Source organism: Scyliorhinus torazame, chromosome 7 (genome assembly GCF_047496885.1).
Source record: "Scyliorhinus torazame isolate Kashiwa2021f chromosome 7, sScyTor2.1, whole genome shotgun sequence".
Classification (NCBI taxonomy): Eukaryota; Metazoa; Chordata; class Chondrichthyes; order Carcharhiniformes; family Scyliorhinidae; genus Scyliorhinus; species Scyliorhinus torazame.
The window spans coordinates 48,495,908-48,516,327 of record NC_092713.1 but is presented as its reverse complement, the minus strand read 5'-3'; positions in this window follow the sequence as shown (position 1 = coordinate 48,516,327).

The following is a 20,420-nucleotide window of genomic DNA, read 5'->3' as shown; positions in this document are numbered from 1 at the left end:
ACAGTGGTGGGAGGGGCGTGTGTGAAGGGAGAGTTAGGGGGAATTGAAGGGGGAAGGGGATGGAGGGAGGGTTGGGGTCACATGGAGATTTGGTGGGTGATTGCTTCCGTGCGGGCGGACACGTCTCGGGGGTAGAGGGTTGGGAGGCGTTGGTGTCTACTCACTTGTGTTGTCCGGTGTAATTCATTGACCTTCTTCCTGCACTGGAGACCAGTCCTCCTGGTCACACTCTGGGTGCTCACAACTGCCATCACCTCATCCCAGGCAGCAGTGGCTGACTATGGCTGACCCTCCTGGATCATAAGGGGGTCCAGGACACCCCACCTGGCCTCCACACGTCTAGCAGCCTCCCCAGGTCAGCGTTCATGATTCTTGGGGCGGTCTTCTCGGCATTGTTGTGAGCTGGCTGGGTTGGCTGAGCGTAAGTGCTGCTCGACGTTGTTAGCGGGTGGGCTGGCCAGCACGTTCCCGGCCAATCAGCTGCCGAGCTGTCATTTGCATTGAGAAGCCCGTGAGGCCTCGTTAAGTGGACCAATTAACATTGAATAGTTGCCGGCCTCGCTGGGCCGAGCACCAGGAAACTCACGGCAATTCCTGCTCGTTGTGACACTTAGAAATCTTTCCGGAGGTTTTATATTGATGTTTGCACATTTCTGTTAGCTGTAGCTGTTTACAATGCCAAAAGAATACCTCAATAAAATTGTTTGTTAAAAAAAAAAGAAATTTTTCGGGAGAATCGCGCCCTTAAAGCATGTCTTTTGAAAGCGGAATTTGAAATTACTCATCTGGAAGCCAGCGTGACACAAGGTATAAGAATCATCGCGGGGGGGGGATTTAGAGGAGAAATCTACAGATATTCACTTTGGCTCAGAGAGGAGTGTGTCTTACCACAATCATCTTGTGTGTTTACAAGGGACTTTGTGTGTTAATGAGACCAATGTAGCTGAAGATGTACTTCGTAATCAGTGTTAATTCTAAAACATGTGTCTAATTGTTAAGTGTTAATTATAATCCAATTTTTTCATGTTCAATAAATTTATTTTTCTTGTTGTTGAAACCAATGAGTGGTCCTGTGACTCTGTTCCTCCAGGGTCAGGGTTCCATTCTGAGATCTTCCCATCCAGTTATAAAATCAACTGGGATCGTAATAGTGTGTGAGTGTCTGTGTCCCTGTTTGTGTCGGTGCGTGTGGGTGCATATGTGTGTATGTGCGCATGCTGGTGCATATGTATATGTTTGTGTCAGTGCATGTGGGTGGGTGTCAGTGTCTGTGTCTCGTGTATGTCAGTGCATGTGGGTGTGTGTGTCTGTGCTTCTGTGTCTGCGTGTGTACCTGTGTCTGTGTGTAGGTACTTGTGTCAGTGTGTGTGTCTATGTGTTTCTGTCAGTTCGTGTACATGAGTCAGTGTCTGTGTGTGCGTTTGTGTGCAAATGTGTATATTCTGATATCACTGCAAAGTACAAAAATTGTTTGTTGCTTAGGTACTTTTCCTGTGCATCATTAATAGATCATTTTTAGAACCTTCTGTTTCCCTGTCCCTTCAGCAGACTGCAATTCATTAATGTGCTTTACAGCAAGTCACATTGTGTGTTGACAATATTTTAACCGCCAGTCCTTTTATTGGGCAGCATTGCTCCGCTGGGTGCCTGTGCTGCATCAAGCTTTGTCTTCAGAACAGACTCTCCTACTGCATGCTCTGTCATTTCAATTTCCCACACCAACCATCCTTATGGTTTCTCTCAATGATGCTGCCATAAACAATGAGTTTTGTGGAGATTTATGATGTAGTGTGACCCGATGAATCTGAGATAATTCCTATTTGACCCTTGACCCCTGAAGGAAAAGCGGTATGAAAAGCCATCTGGCAGCGGGATTCTCCGTCCCGCCAGCCGGCCAGCGGCGTTTCCCACTGTGGGCAGTCCCACGCCGACGTTAAATCCCCGTCTATGGGTGAGCTGCCGGCTTAACGGAGAATCCCGCCAGCGGAGAATCCAGCCCCTGTTCTTTTTATATAGCATTTTCGACAACCTCAAGACGTCCCAAAGTGTTTTCCAGCTGATTGAATCCTTTTGAAGTGTGGCCCCTGCAGTACTGTAGGAAACATAGTAGTCAATTTGTGCACAGCAAATCCCCACAAACAGTACCGTGATATTGCTCAGATAATCAGATTTTTAAATTGATGTTGATTAACTGATAAACATTGGCCAGAGCAGCAGGGGTAACTCTCCTACTCTCTGCGAACTAGTGCCAAGGGAGCTTTTACATCTACCAGAGTGAGCAGACTGGGGCCTCAGTTAAATATCTCATCTGAAAAGCATTTCTGACGGTGCAGGACAAGAAAGAGCGTTGGCTTAGTTGGCACTCAAGTCGCTGGAATGGGACTAGGACATAGCTCAACAGACAGGAGCCTGAGCCAACCATGTCGGAAACAGGTTCGAGGAGACAGTAGTAACTAACATCACCGCTAATCACAACTAATGCATGTAACGTTTAGAACGCAAATGCTTGCTCTCGAAGGGTTCACGCAGCTGAAGGCCTGTTGTGATTTCACACTTCATGCAATTTGGCAATCTATTCCAGCTGTTGTAAACTCACAGTAAAAGGAAATACTCCCTGGAAATGGACCAAATTATGTTTTCTTATGAGTCCTCCACTATCCATCTACAGATTTGAGAGGAGCAACTACGTTGACATAGCACCTTTACCATCCTCAGGATATCCCAAAGAATTTCACAGCCCCCGATTTACATCTGAGCTGCAATCACTTCTTTCTTTAACAAATGCAGCAAGGTCAAACAAACAGTAATGAGATCATCTGTTTTGGGGATATTGTTTGAGGAATAAATCTTGGCCATATCAATGGGAGAACTCTTCTGTTCTGCTTTGAATACTATGAGTTCTTTTGCATCTAATTGAACAGAATGTATTATTTTTTAAAGCACTCAATTAAATTCAAATTCAACTCCCTCCAATTAAGGAAGTCCTGGTTTCCCATGCCTATCCCGATAGCTAAAAGATTTTGAGTATAATTCCAATGGCCCATCTATGAACCTTCTCTCGACATGGGAGGGGATCAAAAGTAGGTGGAATCTTAAATGTGGCTGTAACAAGGCCGTAAGTAAGTAAATATGGGATTTCTATTTTTATATTTTACTGTAGCAACACCTTGTAACAACATACTGGGAATCACAGCATATAAATCGACCCAGCATACAAGACAATCCTATTTTCCAAGCCCAAAAATCCTGTTTTGGATATACTTCGACCCCCTTTCAGTCACACACATTACTCATTAGCCTCACAATTTCTCTCCACAAATGCATGTTTTACTTACCAGTACCTTATAACTGGGTACAAGGGGTCAAGCAGGCGATGTTATGGGCAGCACGGTAGCACAGTGGTTAGCAATGTTGCTTCTCAGTTCCAGGGACCTGGGTTCGATTTCCGGCTTGGGTAACTGTCTCTGCAGAGTCTGCATGCTCTCCCCGTGTCTGATTGGGTTTCCTCCGGGTGCTCCGGTTTCCTCCCACAAGTCCTGAAAGACGTGCTGTTAGATAATTGGACATTCTGAATTCTCCCTCCGTGTATCCGAACAGGCGCCGGAATGTGGTGACTCGGGGCTTTTCACAATAACTTCATTGCAGTGTTAATGTAAGCCTACTTGTGACAATAATAAAGATTATTATATTATTCTCATGTGGGCTTCGCTGGCTAGACCAGCATTCACTGCCCAATGTGAGTTGCACTTGAGAAGCTGGTGAGCTGCCTTCTTGAACCGCTGCAACTCACACGGTGTAGGTACACCAATAGTGCTGTTGGGGAAACAGTTCCAGAATTCTGACCCAGTAACAGTGAAGTATTACGATCCCAGACCAGGCGCCAACAGTGGCTAGAATACTGAACCGAAACCCCAATATTTTAGTTTATTTTAGCACTGTGCAGAAAGAATAATTCACTCCAGGAGATACTGCATGCAAAAATAAGGCTTTGGTATTTTTAAAACTAAACTTTACTACGAATACAATGTCAAACTTTTAATTTCATACCTGAAAAGAAAAGCTTACAATTGCCCATTAACTCAAATGCACTATTTCCCATTAAACAAGAAGAAAAGAAGCATGCAGCTCTAATCCGTCTTAAATTAGCAGACATAGAGTAATACTTGCTTTATAAAGCAGATTTGGCTCTAGTTGGAACCCCTTCAGACTCAGGCTGAATATCTCCAAATAGCTGCTTCAACTGAGTTGTTTCAGCCTCTTCCCTGTCTTCTGATAAGACTGCTCTACTTCTAAATATTATTACTTTTTTTTAACCATACTACTTGGAACGAATTGTGGACTCAGAGTCAGGCAGATCAGAACTCAGCTTCCAGTCCTACTCTTAATAATCTAAAATCTTCCAATGACCGAAGTCAGGCTAACCGTCTTCTGCCACCCTCCCTTCTTAAACATTGGTGTTACATTAGCTACTTTCCAGTCCTCTGGGACTCTTCCTCCTCCAATGATTCCTGAAAGATCATCACCAATGCCTCCACAATCTCCTCAGCTATCTCCTTCAGAACCCTGGGGTGTAGTCCATCTGGTCCAGGTGATTTATCCACCTTCAGACCTTTCAGTTTCCCCAGAACCTTCTCCTTAGTGATGGCAACTGCACTCACTTCTGCCCCCTGATTCTCCTGGAGTTCTGGCATCCCACTGGTGTCTTCCACCTTGAAGACTGATGCAAAGTAACTATTCATTTCCTCTGCCATTTCTTTGTTTCCTATTATTACTTTCCAGCCACATTTTCCAGTCGTCCAATGTCTATTTTTGCCTCTCTCTTATCTTTTATATTACTAGCTAGCTTGCACTCATATTTCATCTTCTCCCTCCTTTTGCTTTTTTAGCTGTCCTCTGCTCGCTTTTAAAGGCTTCCCACACACCGGTACTCCACCCCGGGGCAACAGGACCCCACTCGCCGGCAGTCTGTTCACCCCTCACCCTGAACCACATGCCAACACCTATGCCGCCCGCCATGGTGGGTGACCTGCATCCACAGGCCACTAGCTACCCATCTCCTGTGCTGCCCATGTCCAACTGTCTCACACTGCGTATTTTTGCCCGCCCCCCCCTCCCCCCAGGAGAAGGCAGCGTGCAACCGCAGAGAGCAGACTGGAGGGGCCCCACCGGACCTGACGATGGGCCCGGAGAGTGGGCAGTCGCCGAGGCCGAGGTCGGCATCAGGAAACCAAGTGAGCCCCCGCTGAGTTGCGGTGTACCTTGGCACACATTGCACCAATCCCACACCACCGCACCAGCTCCACACCACCTACCACCTCCCCCCCCCCCCCTCTCCACCACCTCCACACCACCCGTCTACTACCCCAACCCAGCACCCCATGACCACTATAACACCCCTCCACCGCCCCTATCTGAGACCCTGGTCGAGACAAAAGTGGGCGACTAGGACTGGCAGCACCAGGTGACAGGGGTGCCCCTAGAGCTTGCATCGGCCGCACCCCCATCCCAAGGAGTAGCCTGAGGGGCATCGGGCACCCCGAGAGAGGAGGACATGATGTGGCCTGTGCCAGTGATCCCCGCAGGGGAGGTGTCGGAACACCACAGCACCTCAGATTACCCCCGCCCCCTTGTCCCTGACACATCTGATGGGCAGTGGGCATAACAGGGTGGCACCATGCCACCTGGGACACCCGAGAGACTGTCGGGCCTGTCCAGGCCCAGTCACTCTAGAGGACAGCCGGAAAGAGAATCCAGGCCATAGGGTGGGAATCGCAGTAGGCCATGTGGTGGTGGGACATAATGTTCATGCTGTCGTCGGCCAGGCTCCCTGGTCAGTGAGCCTGGAGGCAATTAGAGCATCCCGTGTGCAGCGGCCCTGGCTAACATGTGCGTCATCCTGTGACTGCTCAGGCCGCATGCCCTGCCCAAAATGGCCCTACTGTGCATCCTCCTCGTTGGACGAGGACTGCAGTTCATTCCCCTCCTCCAGCATATTGCCCCCCTGTTGCACAATGTTGTGGAGGATGCAGCAGGCACCACAATGTGGGCAATTCTCCTGGTGCTATACTGGAGGGCCCCACCAGAGCAGTCCAGGCACCTGAATCGCACCCTCAGGATGCTGAGGCACCAGTCCATCACGGCGCTGGTCGAAGAGCTCCGGCTCAGAGTTGATGAGCTGGAGTCTGAGCTTCAAACACTGAGGCACATCCGGGAGGGGGAGACTTACCTGGACACCGCGTTTCAGGAGGCAGTCACACCTGTCAGAGTAAGTAGTTTAAATCCTGCCAGTGGCCAGGGACAGCAGGGTGTGACTACAAGTCAGGCAGGTAAAGGGAATCAGCAGTCAGGAACTCAGGAGCCTCAGCCCTTGACTCTGTCCAATAGGTATGAGGCACTTGCTCCCTGTGTGGATGGCGAACAGGGCTGCAGGAAGGATGAGTCAGCTGACCAAGGCACCATGGTTCAGCAGGCCATTCAAGGGGAGGGAGTAAATAGGCAAGTTGTAGTTGTAGGGGATTCTATTATCAGGGGGATAGATAGTATCCTTTGTGAGCAGGATAAAGAGTCCCGCATGGTATGTTGCCTGCCCGGTGCTATGGTGCGGGACATCTCTGACCGGCTTGAAAGGATACTGGAGAGGGAGGGGGAGGATCCAGTTGTTGTGGTCCATGTCGGTACCAACAACATAGGCAAGTCTAGGAAAGAGGACCTGTTTAGAGATTATAAAGAGCTAGGATTCAAATTAAAAAACAAGTACTCAAGGGTCATAATCTCCGGATTACTGCCCGAGCCACGTGCAAATTGGCATAGGGAGGCAAGAATAAGGGAAGTTAACACGTGGCTGAAAGAGTGGTGTGGGAAAGAGGGGTTCCTTTTCATGGGACACTGGCATCCGTTTTGGGACAGGGGGGACCTATACCGTTGGGATGGTCTCCACCTGAACCGAGCTGGGACCAGTGTTGTGGCGAAAAGAATAAATAGGGTGGTCAATAGGACTTTAAACTAAAGATTGGGGGGGAAGGAAAAGTCAGGGAACCAAGAGGTGAAGTAATCAGTGGGAAGCGTAGCTGCTTAGGAATACAAAAAAGCACGAAAAGACAAAACTCAGGAGAGGTTACGATAGTCCCCATCCCACAAAATATGACACAGTGTATGGAAAGGCTCAGTAAACCAAGGTCCACCACACTAAGAAAACAAAAAGGGACGGTCAATAGAGAATTAAAGGTGCTATATTTAAATGCGCTATATTTAAATGACAATTCCGGAGAGTCAGGGGGCAGAGTTGAATATGGTAGCCATCACAAAGGAGAAAGTGCTAGAGAAACTAAGAGGTCTAAAAAATTGATAAATCTCCGGGCCCAGATGGACTACATCCTAGAGTTCTAAAGGAGATAGCTGAAGAAATAGTGGAGGCGTTAGTTATGATCTTTCAAAAGTCACTGGAGTCAGGGAAAGTCCCAGAGGATTGTAAAATCGCAGTTGTAACCCCCCTGTTCAAGAAGGGAACAAGGAAAAAGATGGAAAATTATAGGCCAATTAGCCTAACCTCGGTTGTTGGCAAGATTCTAGAATCCATTGTTAAGGATGAGATTTCTAAATTCTTGGAAGTGCAGGGTCAGATTAGGACAAGTCAGCATGGATTTAGTAAGGGGAGGTCGTGCCTGACAAACCTGTTAGAGTTCTTTGAAGAGATAACAAATAGGTTAGACCAAGGAGAGCCAATGGATGTTATCTATCTTGACTTCCAAAAGGCCTTTGATAAGGTGCCTCACGGGAGACTGCTGAGTAAAATAAGGGCCCATGGTATTCGAGGCAAGGTACTAACATGGATTGACGATTGGCTGTCAGGCAGAGAGTTGGGATAAAAGGTTCTTTTTCGGAATGGCAACCGGTGACGAGTGGTGTCCCGCAGGGTTCAGTGTTGGGGCCACAGCTGTTCTCTTTATATATTAACGATCTAGATGACGGGACTGGGGGCATTCTGGCTAAGTTTGCCGATGATACAAAGATAGGTGGAGGGGCAGGTAGTATGGAGGAGGTGGGGAGGCTGCAGAAAGATTTAGACAGTTTAGGAGAGTGGTCCAAGAAATGGCTGATGAAATTCAACGTGGGCAAGTGCGAGGTCTTGCACTTTGGAAAAAAGAATAGAGGCATGGACTATTTTCTAAACGGTGACAAAATTCATAATGCTGAAGTGCAAAGGGACTTGGGAGTCCTAGTCCAGGATTCTCTAAAGGTAAACTTGCAGGTTGAGTCCGTAATTAAGAAAGCAAATGCAATGTTGTCATTCATCTCAAGAGGCTTGGAATATAAAAGCAGGGATGCACTTCTGAAGCTTTATAAAGCATTAGTTAGGCCCCATTTAGAATACTGTGAGCAATTTTGGGCCCCACACCTCAGGAAGGACATACTGGCACTGGAGCGGGTCCAGCAGAGATTCACACAGATGATCCCAGGAATGGTAGGCCTAACATACGATGAACGTCTGAGGATCCTGGGATTATATTCATTGGAGTTTAGGAGGTTGAGGGGAGATCTAATAGAAACTTACAAGATAATGAATGGCTTAGATAGGGTGGATGTAGGGAAGTTGTTTCCATTAGCAGGGGAGATTAGGACCCGGGGGCACAACCTTAGAATAAAAGGGAGTCACTTTAGAACAGAGATGAGGAGAAATTTCTTCAGCCAGAGAGTGGTGGGTCTGTGGAATTCATTGCCACAGAGGGCGGTGGAGGCCGGGACGTTGAGTGTCTTTAAGACAGAAGTTGGTAAATTCTTGATTTCTCAAGGAATTAAGGGCTATGGAGAGAGAGCGGGTAAATGGAGTTGAAATCAGCCATGATTGAATGGCGGAGTGGACTCGATGGGCCGAATGGCCTTACTTCCGCTCCTATGTCTTATGGTCGAGGCATCGGCATCGTTGCAATGGGTCTCCATGTCGGTCTGTGGCCTCGGGATAGGTGTGTTCAGCCACGACCACAGCGGATAACCCCTGTCGCCCAAGAGCCATATGGCCGGTGTTGCTCTGCGCAACCACGGGCCATGGTGGGCGGTCAATGGGGTTCACAGCAAGATGGCTGCCTTTCAGGCTGCAGCAATGATGATCCATGCCTAGACAAACCGGTCCCAGGGGAACACCCCGACCCACAGCCCATCCCCTGATCACCCCCCCATTACTCCCCCCTCCTGTCCTGGCAAACAACCCCCCCCGCCCTCCCCCCCCCCCCCCGCTTCCCCCCACACCCAGCCAGCCCAGCAGGAGTAGCAGCCCATGGTTGCGCCTCTGGGAAGATGTCCTATGTCCTCTCTCTCAGTAGCCACGGCTCCTGTTTCCCGATTTTAAATACCACAAGTGAATCTTGACATCGGTAATTCCTCTTAGTGAAGGCGGAGCACTGCGGGAGGCCCGGGGAATATCGGGGCAGGCCCGTTATTGATATTCCAATGGTGTTTACTGTATGATTTGAATGGCTACGCCAGCGTGTGACGTGGAACACATTCATGGCGCTGTCAAGGGCCGGAGCATGGCATTCCGTTGGGCACCCAGCGCTGACCTCGATTTTCGGCTCATACATGATAATCTGCCCAATCACGTTCTGTGATTTCAGCATCGCTGGATGGAGTATCCCGCCCTTTATCTCTGCAGGCTGCAAAAGCACATTAACTCCCCAGAGAGATCCCAGGCAAAGCGCAATGCATCAGCCCAGACGGTTAAACACATTCCTGTGTCAATTACACTTGCTGGCTGTAACCACTCAGGCTCTAGAAACAGAATTACTTTCAACAAACATGAACACTGCAATAAAATATATTCTAACCCCCTGCTTTTAACCCCTTAATTGCCCAATACTTTTAGAATCCAATTTTCCTAAAATCTTCCAATCATCACAGAAGGAATGGCGATATATTTCCAACTCAGCATGGCATGGATGGGGGTGTTTCAGGGTGGTGGTGTTTCCATGTGTGTGCTGGTCTTGTCCTCCTAATAATAATAATCAATTATAATAGTCTCTATTAGTGTTACGAGTAGGCTTACATTAACACTGCAATGAAGTTACTGTGAAAAGCCCCTAGTCGCCGCACTCCGGTGCCTGTTCAGGTACACTGAGGGAGAATTCAGAATGTCCAATTCACCTAACAAGCACGTCTTTCGGGACTTGTGGGAGGAAACCGGAGCACTCGGAGGAAACCCACGCAGACACTGGGAGAACATGCAGACTCCGGACAGACAGTGACCCAAGCCGGGAATCGAACCCGGGACCCTAGCGCTGTAGAGCAACAGTGCCAAATACTGTGCTACCGTGCCGCCCAAAGATGGTAGTGGTTGTCGGTTTGGAAGGTGCTGTTTAAGGAGCCTTGGTGAGCTCCGGCAATGCATCTTGTAGTTGGTGCACATTGCTACCACTGTGTGTTGGTGGTCGAGGGAGTGAATGTTTGTGTTTGCAAAGGTGCAGAAGAGTTTAAGGCATTACCCACTCTTTGCATGGCAAGCCCCCCAGACCCACGGCAGCATTTCACTTTTATCCTCAACATATAAGTCGACAGTCATTTTTGAGGCATTTGTGAGGCTACATCTTATAGGAAATAACTTATAGGATAGAACAATTTATACGACTTTTTGAAACTACAGACCTCTCTGCTTGACATCAATAGTGGGAAAACTGGCTGAGGCCATAATAAGGGATAAGATAAATATACACTTGGAGAAAAGTACGTTAATACTAGACAGTCAACATGGCTTTTCCAAGGTCAGGTCATGTCTGATAAATTTAATGGAGTTCTTTGACAAGAAGACACAGGCAGCAGATGAGGGTAGTGCTGTGGATGTTGTAAATTTAGACTTTTGGAAAGCATTTGATACTGTGCCACATGGCAGGCTGGTTAGCAAATTAGAAATGTTTTCCATTGATGGGTCCTTGGCAGCATGGATTAGCAGTTGGCTAAGAGATAGGAAACAGACAGTAAGTATAGATGGGCAATTGTCCGACTGGAGATGAGTTGAAAGTATTGTTCCCTCGGGCTCAATTTTGGGACCTTTGCTTTTTTTGATTTGTATAAATGATTTAGAGGTGGGTTTTGAGAGGAAAATCTCTAAATTTGCAGATGATACTAAGCTAGGGAGAATAGTGAATTGTGAGGATGACACCGAGCGACTTCAGAGGGACATTGGCAAGTTGGCTAAATGGGCCGACACCTGGCAGATGAATTTCAATGCAGCAAAATGTGAGATTATACATTTTGGGAGAAGAAAAATGGGGAGACAATACAGGCTCAATGGTACAAGTTCGAGAGGAGTACAGGAGCAGAGGGACCTCAGGGTTCAAGTACATAATTCTCTGAAGGTGGCCAGGCAAGTTGAAACAGTTGTTAAGAAGGCTTATGGGATCCTTAGGTTTATAAATAGAGGCATAGAGTATAAAAGCAAAGAAGTGATGCTACACTTTTACAGATCATTGGTCAGACCACATTTGGAATATTGTGTTCAGTCCTGGGTACCTTATTTAAGGAAGAATGTTAAATCCCCGGAGAGACTGTGGAGGAGATTTACTAGAATGGTACCAGGAATAAGGAACTTCAGATAAAAAGAAAGATTAGAGAAAGTGGGCTTTCTCTAGGCTTCCACAGAGCAGAGAAGATTCAGAGGCGACCTTACTGAGGAGATCAAAATTATTTAAAATTTTGACAGGGTAAAGAAGGATAATCTGGGCGAAATTCGCCGCCTCTCAGAGTTACCGATAAGGAGGAGATTCCAGAGGCGGGCACTGTGGTAGTCACCACTGTTGTATTGTGTATACTGCATACGAGGGTATTACGGTAAGGCCCCTGTACTACAGGTACGGGGGTAGATCCCTGCCTGCTGGCTCCACCCAGTAGGCGGAGTATAAATGTGTGGGCTCTCCGAGCTGCAGCCATTTTGGCAGGACCCCGCCATCTCTGCGTAATAAAGCCTCATTTACTCTCTACTCTCGTCGTAATTGATAGTGCATCAATTTATTACGCAGAGATTTTACAATGATGGATCTCCGCATCAAGCCTGATCGCCTGCAGCTGCACCCTCAAGCAGACAACACCAAGTCGGCCTTCGCACATTGGCTAGCTTGCTTTGAAGCATACATTGTATCTGCGACTGAACCACCCCCAGAAGCACAGAAGCTCCAGATCCTCTACACGCGGCTGAGCTCCGATATCTTTCCCCTCATCCGGGACACGCCGACCTAAGCTGAGGCCATGGCGCTACTGAAGGAGAACTACACTCAGCAGACTAACAAAATCTACGCTAGGCACCTCCTGTCCACGCGGCATCAACTCCCCGGTGAGTCTGTGGAAGATTTCTGGCGTGCCCTGCACGTCCTGGTGAGAGACTGTGATTGCCAGGCCGTTTCGGCTGCTGAACATTCTGACCTGCTACTTAGCGACACGTTCGTTGCGGGCATAGGGTTGGCCAACATCCACCAGCGCCTCTTAAAATGGGCTACCCTCGACCTCGCGACGACCAAGAAACTAGTGCTCTCGCTCACAGTCGCCTCACGCAATATACAGGCGTATGCCCCCGACCGCACGGCCCACCCCTGCTGGGCATCGTGGATGCCGCCAGCGAACACCCCACCATGGACCCCGTCAGCGACCTCCCCCAGCCAACCCCAGGCCTGCCTCCCCGGCAGCCAACCAACCCCGGGGGACACAAGTGCTACTACTGCGGACAGTCAAAACACCCCCGGCAGCGCTGCCCAGCACGGAGCGCGCTCTGCAAAGCCATTGGGTAGAAAGGACATTTCGCTGATGTGTGCCAGGCCCGCTCGATCGTCGCTATTGTCCCTGCACCCCCCACGTGCTGCCCGTGGGCGCCGCCATTTTGCTCCCCTCACAACACGTGTGACCCGTGGGCGCCGCCATCTTGCTCGCATCACAACACGTGCAGCCCGTGGGCGCCGCCATCTTGCCTGTCTCAGGACACGTGCGGCCCGTGGACGCCGCCATCTTCGCCGCCTGAGGACCCTTGCTCGTCGGGCTGCAACCGCCGCCGACCAGCCACGTCTGGCCTCCATCACGATCGACCAGTCCCGACCGCACAACCTCGCAACCGCGTCGACGACAGTAAAGGTCGACGGGCACAAGATATCCTGCCTTCTGGACTCCGGGAGCACTGAGAGCTTCATCCACCCCGATACGGTAAGGCGCTGCTCCCTCACGGTACAGCCCATCAACCAGAGAATCGCCCTGGCCTCCGAATCCCACTCTGTGGCGATCCGAGGGTATTGCACCGCCACCCTCGCAATCCAGGGCATAGAGTTCAGCGGCTTCCGGCTCTACGTCCTCCCCAACTTCTGCGCTGCCTTGCTACTCGGCCTGGACGTCCAGTGCAAACTCCAGAGCCTAACCCTGATATTTGGCGGGCCCCTACCACCCCTTACTGTCTGCTGTCTCATGACCCTTAAGGTCGACGCACCTTCCCTGCTTGCGAACCTCACCTTGGATTGCAAACCCGTCGCCACCAGGAGCCCAAGTGGTAGTGGTGAAAACTGGGGAGAAAAACAGGATGGTTGTTGACTACAGTCAGACCATCAACCGGTACATGCAGCTCGCGCGTACCCCCTCCCACGCATATCTGATATGGTCAATCAGATTACACAATACCGGGTCTTCTTGACAGTGGACCTGAAATCTGCCTACCACCAGCTCCCCATTCGCAAGGCGGACCGCCAGTACACCACGTTTGAAGCGGGCGGCCGCCTTTACCACTTCCTTAGGGTTCCTTTCGGCGTCACCAACGGGGTCTCGGTCTTCCAATGGGAGATGGAATGAATGGTTGACCGGTACGGACTGCGGACCACTTTCCCGTACCTGGATAACGTCACCATCTGCGGCCACGACCAGCAGGACCATGACGCTAACCGTTCAATTTCCTCCACACCGCCAAACTCCTCAACCTAACCTACAACAAGGAGAAGTGCTATGTGGTTCAGAACGGAGTTCTAGGGCCCGACCCCGATCGCATGCGTCCCCTCATGGAACTCCCCCTTCCCCACTGCCCCAAGGCCCTCAAACGATGCCTGGGTTCTTCTCGTACTAATGCCCAGTGAGTCCCTAACTATGCGGACAAGGCCCGCCCACTCATTCACTCCACCGTTTTCCCACTGACGGCCAAGGCTCACCAGGCCTTCAACCGTATCAAGTCCGACATCGCCAAGGCCGCGATGCACGCGGTCGACGAGACACTCCCCGTCCAAGTCGAGAGCGATGTATCAGACGTCGCTCTGGCCACCACCCTCAACCAGGCGGCAGGCCTGTGGCATTCTTTTCCCGCACCCTCCATGCCTCTGAAATTCGGCACTCCTCTGTCAAAAAGGAGACCCAAGCCATCGTTGAAGCTGTGCGGCATTGGAGGCATGTGGAGGCACCTGCAGCACGTGGCTAAGAGCTAGTCTGGTTCAGTCAGACAGAGTACTTAGGTTCGCAGAGAGTCGAACTCATAGAGAACTGTGCTAACTGTGCTACTGGTTCAATAAATCAGATTGAACTAACTTCAAGGTCTGGAGTATCTTTTGGTTAAAGCTGCATCCAGTTGCAGCCTGTGTTATCCCAGAGTACATAACACATAACACATCATGATACCAGGAGACTGCTTAATCTAGGTGGTTTACCTCAGTCCGTTCCGTGATGACCAGCGAATGTATCCCGGCACCATGGAGAAGATTCAGGCTCCTCACCAGCTCAGGACCTCCGGCAATCTCAGTGCCAACTGGCGGACATTCAAGCAAAAGTTTCTGCTGTACATCGAAGCTTTAGGCCTCATGGGTGCGTCTGATGCAAGGAAGATCGCGCTTCTCCTCTCAACAGCGGGTGATCAAACCATCAAACTCTTCAACTCTTTTCACTTCACCGAAGGCCAGGACAAGACAAAGTTTCAGACCATCCTGGACAAGTTTGACAGTCACTGTGAAGTGGACACCAATGAAATCTTCGAGCGCTATATATTCAAACAGCCTCTACAAGGTAAAGATGAATCTTTCAACTCCTTCTTAACTAACCTCTGCCTGCTAGCGCTGTCCTGCAACTTTGGTGATATTGCTGACTCCATGATCAGAGACCAAATTGTTTTTGGAGTTCACTCTGATCCTCTGAGAGAGCAGCTACTGAAAATCAAGCATATGACCCTGCCAGTCGCGATTGAAACATGCACAGTGCATGAGCACTCCAAAAATCGCTATGCCCAGTACAAATCGGCTGAAAATGAGAAACTTGCCTCCCACGAGGCAGAACGTGTGCAGGTCATCTCCCGAATGCAGCGCCTCAGCATTGATGAAAGCAGCCATTTTGCGCGCTCTTCCTGGAGCCCCACGCATGCGCGATGCGAACGGGATAACGAATTGGCCACTACCCGCACTGCGCATGTGCAACGACGCGCGGAGCGTCAGGACGCCGAGGTCATGACGTGCTCGAACTGCGGCAACGCCCACTTAAAGAAACACTGCCCTGCAAGAGGCAGGCGATGTTTAAACTGCGGGAAGCCTGGACACTATGCAGCCTTGTGCAGGTCTGCACCACCAGTCAGGGGCCAGCGCTCCCAATTCCGACGACGGCGCGTTCAGAGTGTGCAACAATGATTACAGGATTCTGATCCTGGCAGCACAACGGATCCAGAGGAAGAATGCCTGGTCTCCGCCTAGTGTGTGGGCATCATCACCAAATGTGAATATGCCACATCCAACTCATCACAACTTCAATCCATCCTCGCTGTGGATTCTGCGGACGAATGGCGTGCGGTGATGCAGGTCAACCACTGCTCCATCCAGTTTAAACTGGACACAGGTGCTTCTGCCAACCTCCTCTCACAGGCAGATTTCAAACGCATCAAGAAGCCCCCAAAGGTCCTTCCAGCAGCCTGCAGGCTCCTGGACTACAACGGAAATGCCATCACGGCACTGGGATCCTGCCATCTACTCGTCTCCAACCGGAGCACCCAGGCACGGTTACGTTTTGAAATTGTCAAGCCAGACAGGCATCCCTACTTGGCGCGCATGCCTGCAAGCAGCTGAATCTCGTGCAGCGGGTTTACACAACGACATCCTCCAATGTGGATCTTCAGGCCGGCATTGACGACATCCTCGCTCAGTATCTGGATGTGTTCGACGGGATGGGCACGCTGCCATATCGATACAAGATTCTTCTATGACCTGATGCCAAGCCAGTGGTCCACGCACCACGCCGGGTCCCGGCCCCGCTGAGGGAGCGCCTGAAGGCACAGCTCAAGGATCTTCAGCAACAGGGCATCATTTCCAAGGTAACCAAACTGACTGACTGGGTCAGCTCGATGGTATGTCTTAGAAAGCCTTCGGGAGACCTGCGCATCTGCATTGATCCCAAGGATCTCAATAAGAATATAATGCGTGAACACTACCCCATCCCGAAGCGAGAGGAACTCACCAGTGAGATGGCACACACACGTTTTTTCACCAAGTTAGATGCGTCACATGGATTTTGGCAAATCCAGCTGGATGAGTCCAGCAGAAGGCTCTGCACCTTCAACGCACCATTTGGCAGATACTGCTAAAATCGCATGCCATTTGGCACTGTCTCGGCATCGGAGATCTTCCATCGCCTCATGGAGCAGATGATGGAGGGCATTGAAGGGGTGCGTGTGTACGTGGACGACATCATCATATGGTCCATGACCCCTGAAGAGCATGTTTCCCGTCTCCAGCAGGTATTCCGCCGTGTCCATGCCAATGGCCTGAAGCTGAACAGGTCCAAATGTTGCTTTGGCATGTCGACACTCAAGTTCCTTGGTTCTGTTATGCGATGAAACAGACGGGCACTACGCAAAGTTGCCTGCCCACAACTGCTTTCTTCTTCGTTTCCGTCCGTTGTTTTGCCACCTCCTGATACCTCGAACTACGAGGCCTCCAGTCAGGCTTCCATCCCGCCTGTCAAGGTGCCGTCATCCCCACCACCACCTCTCCGGCGGTCGACAAGAATCAGACGCAAGACCAGAGACTGGGCTTATGAACATTTGTTTTGTTTGCTATGTTCTGTTTTCTCACATTAGACAGCTGCCTTCACATGTAAATATGTTCACATATGCCACTGCTTGTAAATATGTTAATATATGCCACCACATGTAAGTACGTTCCCATGTGCGAACAAAACATTTAAAAAGGGGGAGATGTCATGATATGCAGACATACAGATAATGATATACATACAGGCACAGACAGGCAGCTAACGAACACAGAGAACAGGACATGACCAATGAGCAGGCAGGACACTCAGGGGTAGTATCTCACTATAAAAGGCATGAGGCACTCACACTTCGCCTTTTTCCACTGATGAATGTAGTGATCTTTACTTGGGCATATACAGAAGGGGCTGATGGATAATGGAAAGACCACTAGGGGGAGCACTGGCGTGTATAAAAAGGGGAAGCAAGCAGCCCTCTAGGCTGTTGGGTGGATTAGACCGTGAGGAGAACAGAGGCAGAGATTTAGCTCAGGGCTGCTAGTGTGGTCAGGCCTAGTTGTAGTGTATAGAAAGGTTGTAACCTTTCTACTAGTACAGTTCTTAAAGTAAGAACTCACGCAGTTATTTAAGTTGTGTTGCTCAATAAGCCTTCTGTAAAACTTCTGGATGACTTTGAGCCTTCTTCCAAAGCCTCTAATGTAACTGAAGTGAGTAGCACAGATTAACTGCCTTACAGGTAACAAAACATGGTACCAGGTTGGCTTTAATCGGACAGTACTAGATAGATTAAGTTAGAGACCAGAAAGAACCAAAACAAGCAGCAAATGTAACGGGCCGGCCACTCGACTGTGGAAGACTTCGCAGCATTTTGATTCCAAACAACCTAACGTAGCGATGGACCACACGCCACTTCCAGAGTGGCTGAAAACTAGCGGTAATGTAAATAGTAACTGGAAAATGTATCAACAGCTGCTTCAAATATACATGGCGGCTACTGCCTTATATGCAGCCCCCGATGAGAGAAAGATTGGGATATTACTCTCAATAGCAGACCGGCAAGCTGTAGACATTTATAACTCTTTTACATATGGTGACAATGAAGATAAAATTAGCTTTCAATTGATAATGGCAAAATTTGATGAACACTGTAAATCACAGTCAAATAAAATCATGGAACGATTTAACCTGCGCAACAGATTCCCAAAAAACGGGGAGACTATCTCTAATTTTATCACAGATCTCTCATTGCTAGCTCAAGGTTGTAACTATGCTCATGTAACAGACTCCACCATCAGGGATTAATTAATCTATGGGCCGGGATTCTCCCCTCCCTGGCGGGATGGAGGGACGGGAACCATTCCGGCGACAGGCTGCCCAAAGGTGCGGAGAAATCCGCACCTTTAGGGGCCAAGCCCTCACCGTGAGAGGCTAGGCGCACGCCGGAGTGGTTTCTGCTACACCGGCTGGCGTGGAAGGCCATGGCGCCACGCCAGCCGGGGCCGAAAGGACTTAGCCGGCCGGTGGAAGTCCACGCATGCGAAGGAGCGTCAGCGGCTGATGACGTCATCCCTGCGCATGTGCAGGGGGGGGGGTCTCTTACGCGTCGGCCATGGTGAAGGCTGTGGCCGAGGTGGAGGGAAAAGAGTGTCCCCGTGTCACAGGCCCGCCCACGGATCGGTGGGCCCTGATCACGGGCCAGGCCACCATGGGGGCACCCCCCGGAGCCAGATCGCCCTACGCCCCCCCCAGGACACCGGAGCCTGCCCGCGCCGCCTGGTCCCGCCGGTAAGAGAGGTGGTTTGATTCTCGCCGGCGGGACAGGCATTCCAGCAGCGGGACTTCGGCCCATCACGGGCCGTAGAAACGCTGGGGGGGGGGGCCCGCCGACCGGCGCGGCGCGATGCCCGCCGAATATCCAGTGCCGGAGAATTCGGCAACCGGCGGGGGCTTCTTGAAAAGAAAAACATGTTGAAAGTACTCCACGAGGTGGAAGATGTAAAAATGGTGGCCTCTCCTCACAGGCCTTCTGTTCCAGCCGCTAGCGCCCATTACAGCATGTCTGCGCATGCGCGCAGTCAGAAATGCGATCACGCAAGATCCTGGTATGTAAAGTACCGACGCCAGCTAGAAGAGTGAGTTACGCATACGCGATGACTGCCGATGCATGATGTCACGGATGTCATGACGTGCTACCGCTGTGGCACCGCCCATTTAAAAGGGAAATGTCCTGCACGATGGAAAAGATGTTTAAAGTGCTCCAAGATGTATAATTTTGCCTCCCAGAGTCAGTCCACAGCCAATATTACTCTCCAATGCAAAGACATGGAAACTTCAAGGTTCGCACAGGAGATGCAATGGGCACTCGGACACCCGAAGAAAACTTTTCCGACCACGAAGAGTTCCACTCCTGGGAGAACACATATGGCGTTGGAATCATAAATGCCACAGACGAATTGCACGAGCTGACCACACAGCCTCGATACGTGCATACCACTGAATCCACAAGCGAATGGAGTGTCACGGTGCAAGTGAACAACTCCCCAATTACGTTCAAGCTTGACACGGGGGCATCCGCGAACTTGATGACAAGCAAAGATCTCGCATCCATCCCAGGGACACACGAGATGATACCTGCTGCATGCAAGTTAACTGACAACAATGGCAACCAGGTCACCTCGAGGGGATCATGCCACCTACAAGTAGTATTGGTAGAACCCTCAAGAGTATTGACAGTCAGAGAGATCTAGGTGTACAGGTCCACAGGTCACTGAAAGGGGCAACACAGGTGGAGAAGGTAGTCAAGAAGGCATACGGCATGCTTGCCTTCACTGGCCAGGGCATTGAGTATAAGAATTGGCAAGTCATGTTGCAGCTGTATAGGACCTTAGTTGGGCCACACTTGGAGTATAGTGTTCAATTCTGGTCGCCACACTACCAGAAGGATGTGGAGCCTTTAGAGAGGGTGCAGAAGAGATTTACCAGGATGTTGCCTGGTCTGGAGGACATTGGCTATGAGGAGCGGTTGAATAAACTCGGTTTGTTCTCACTGGAACAACGGAGGTTGAGGGGTGACCTGATAGAGATCTACAGAATTATGAAGGGAATAGACAGAGTGGATAGTCAGAGGCTTTTTCCCAGGGTAGTGGGGTCAATTACTAGGGGGCATAGGTTTAAGGTGCGAGGGGCAAGATTTAGAGGAGATGTACGAGGCAAGTTTTTTACACAGAGGGTAGTGGGTGCCTGGAACTTGCTGCCGGAGGAGGTGGTGGAAGCAGGGATGATAGTGACATTTAAGGGGCATCTTGACAAATACATGAATAGGATGGGAATAGAGGGGTACGGACCCAGGAAGTGTAGAAGATTGTAGTTTAGTCGGGCAGCATGGTCGGCGCAGGCTTGGAGGACCGAAAGGCCTGTTCCTGTGCTGTACTTTTCTTTGTTCTTTGTTCTTTGTTCTTGTT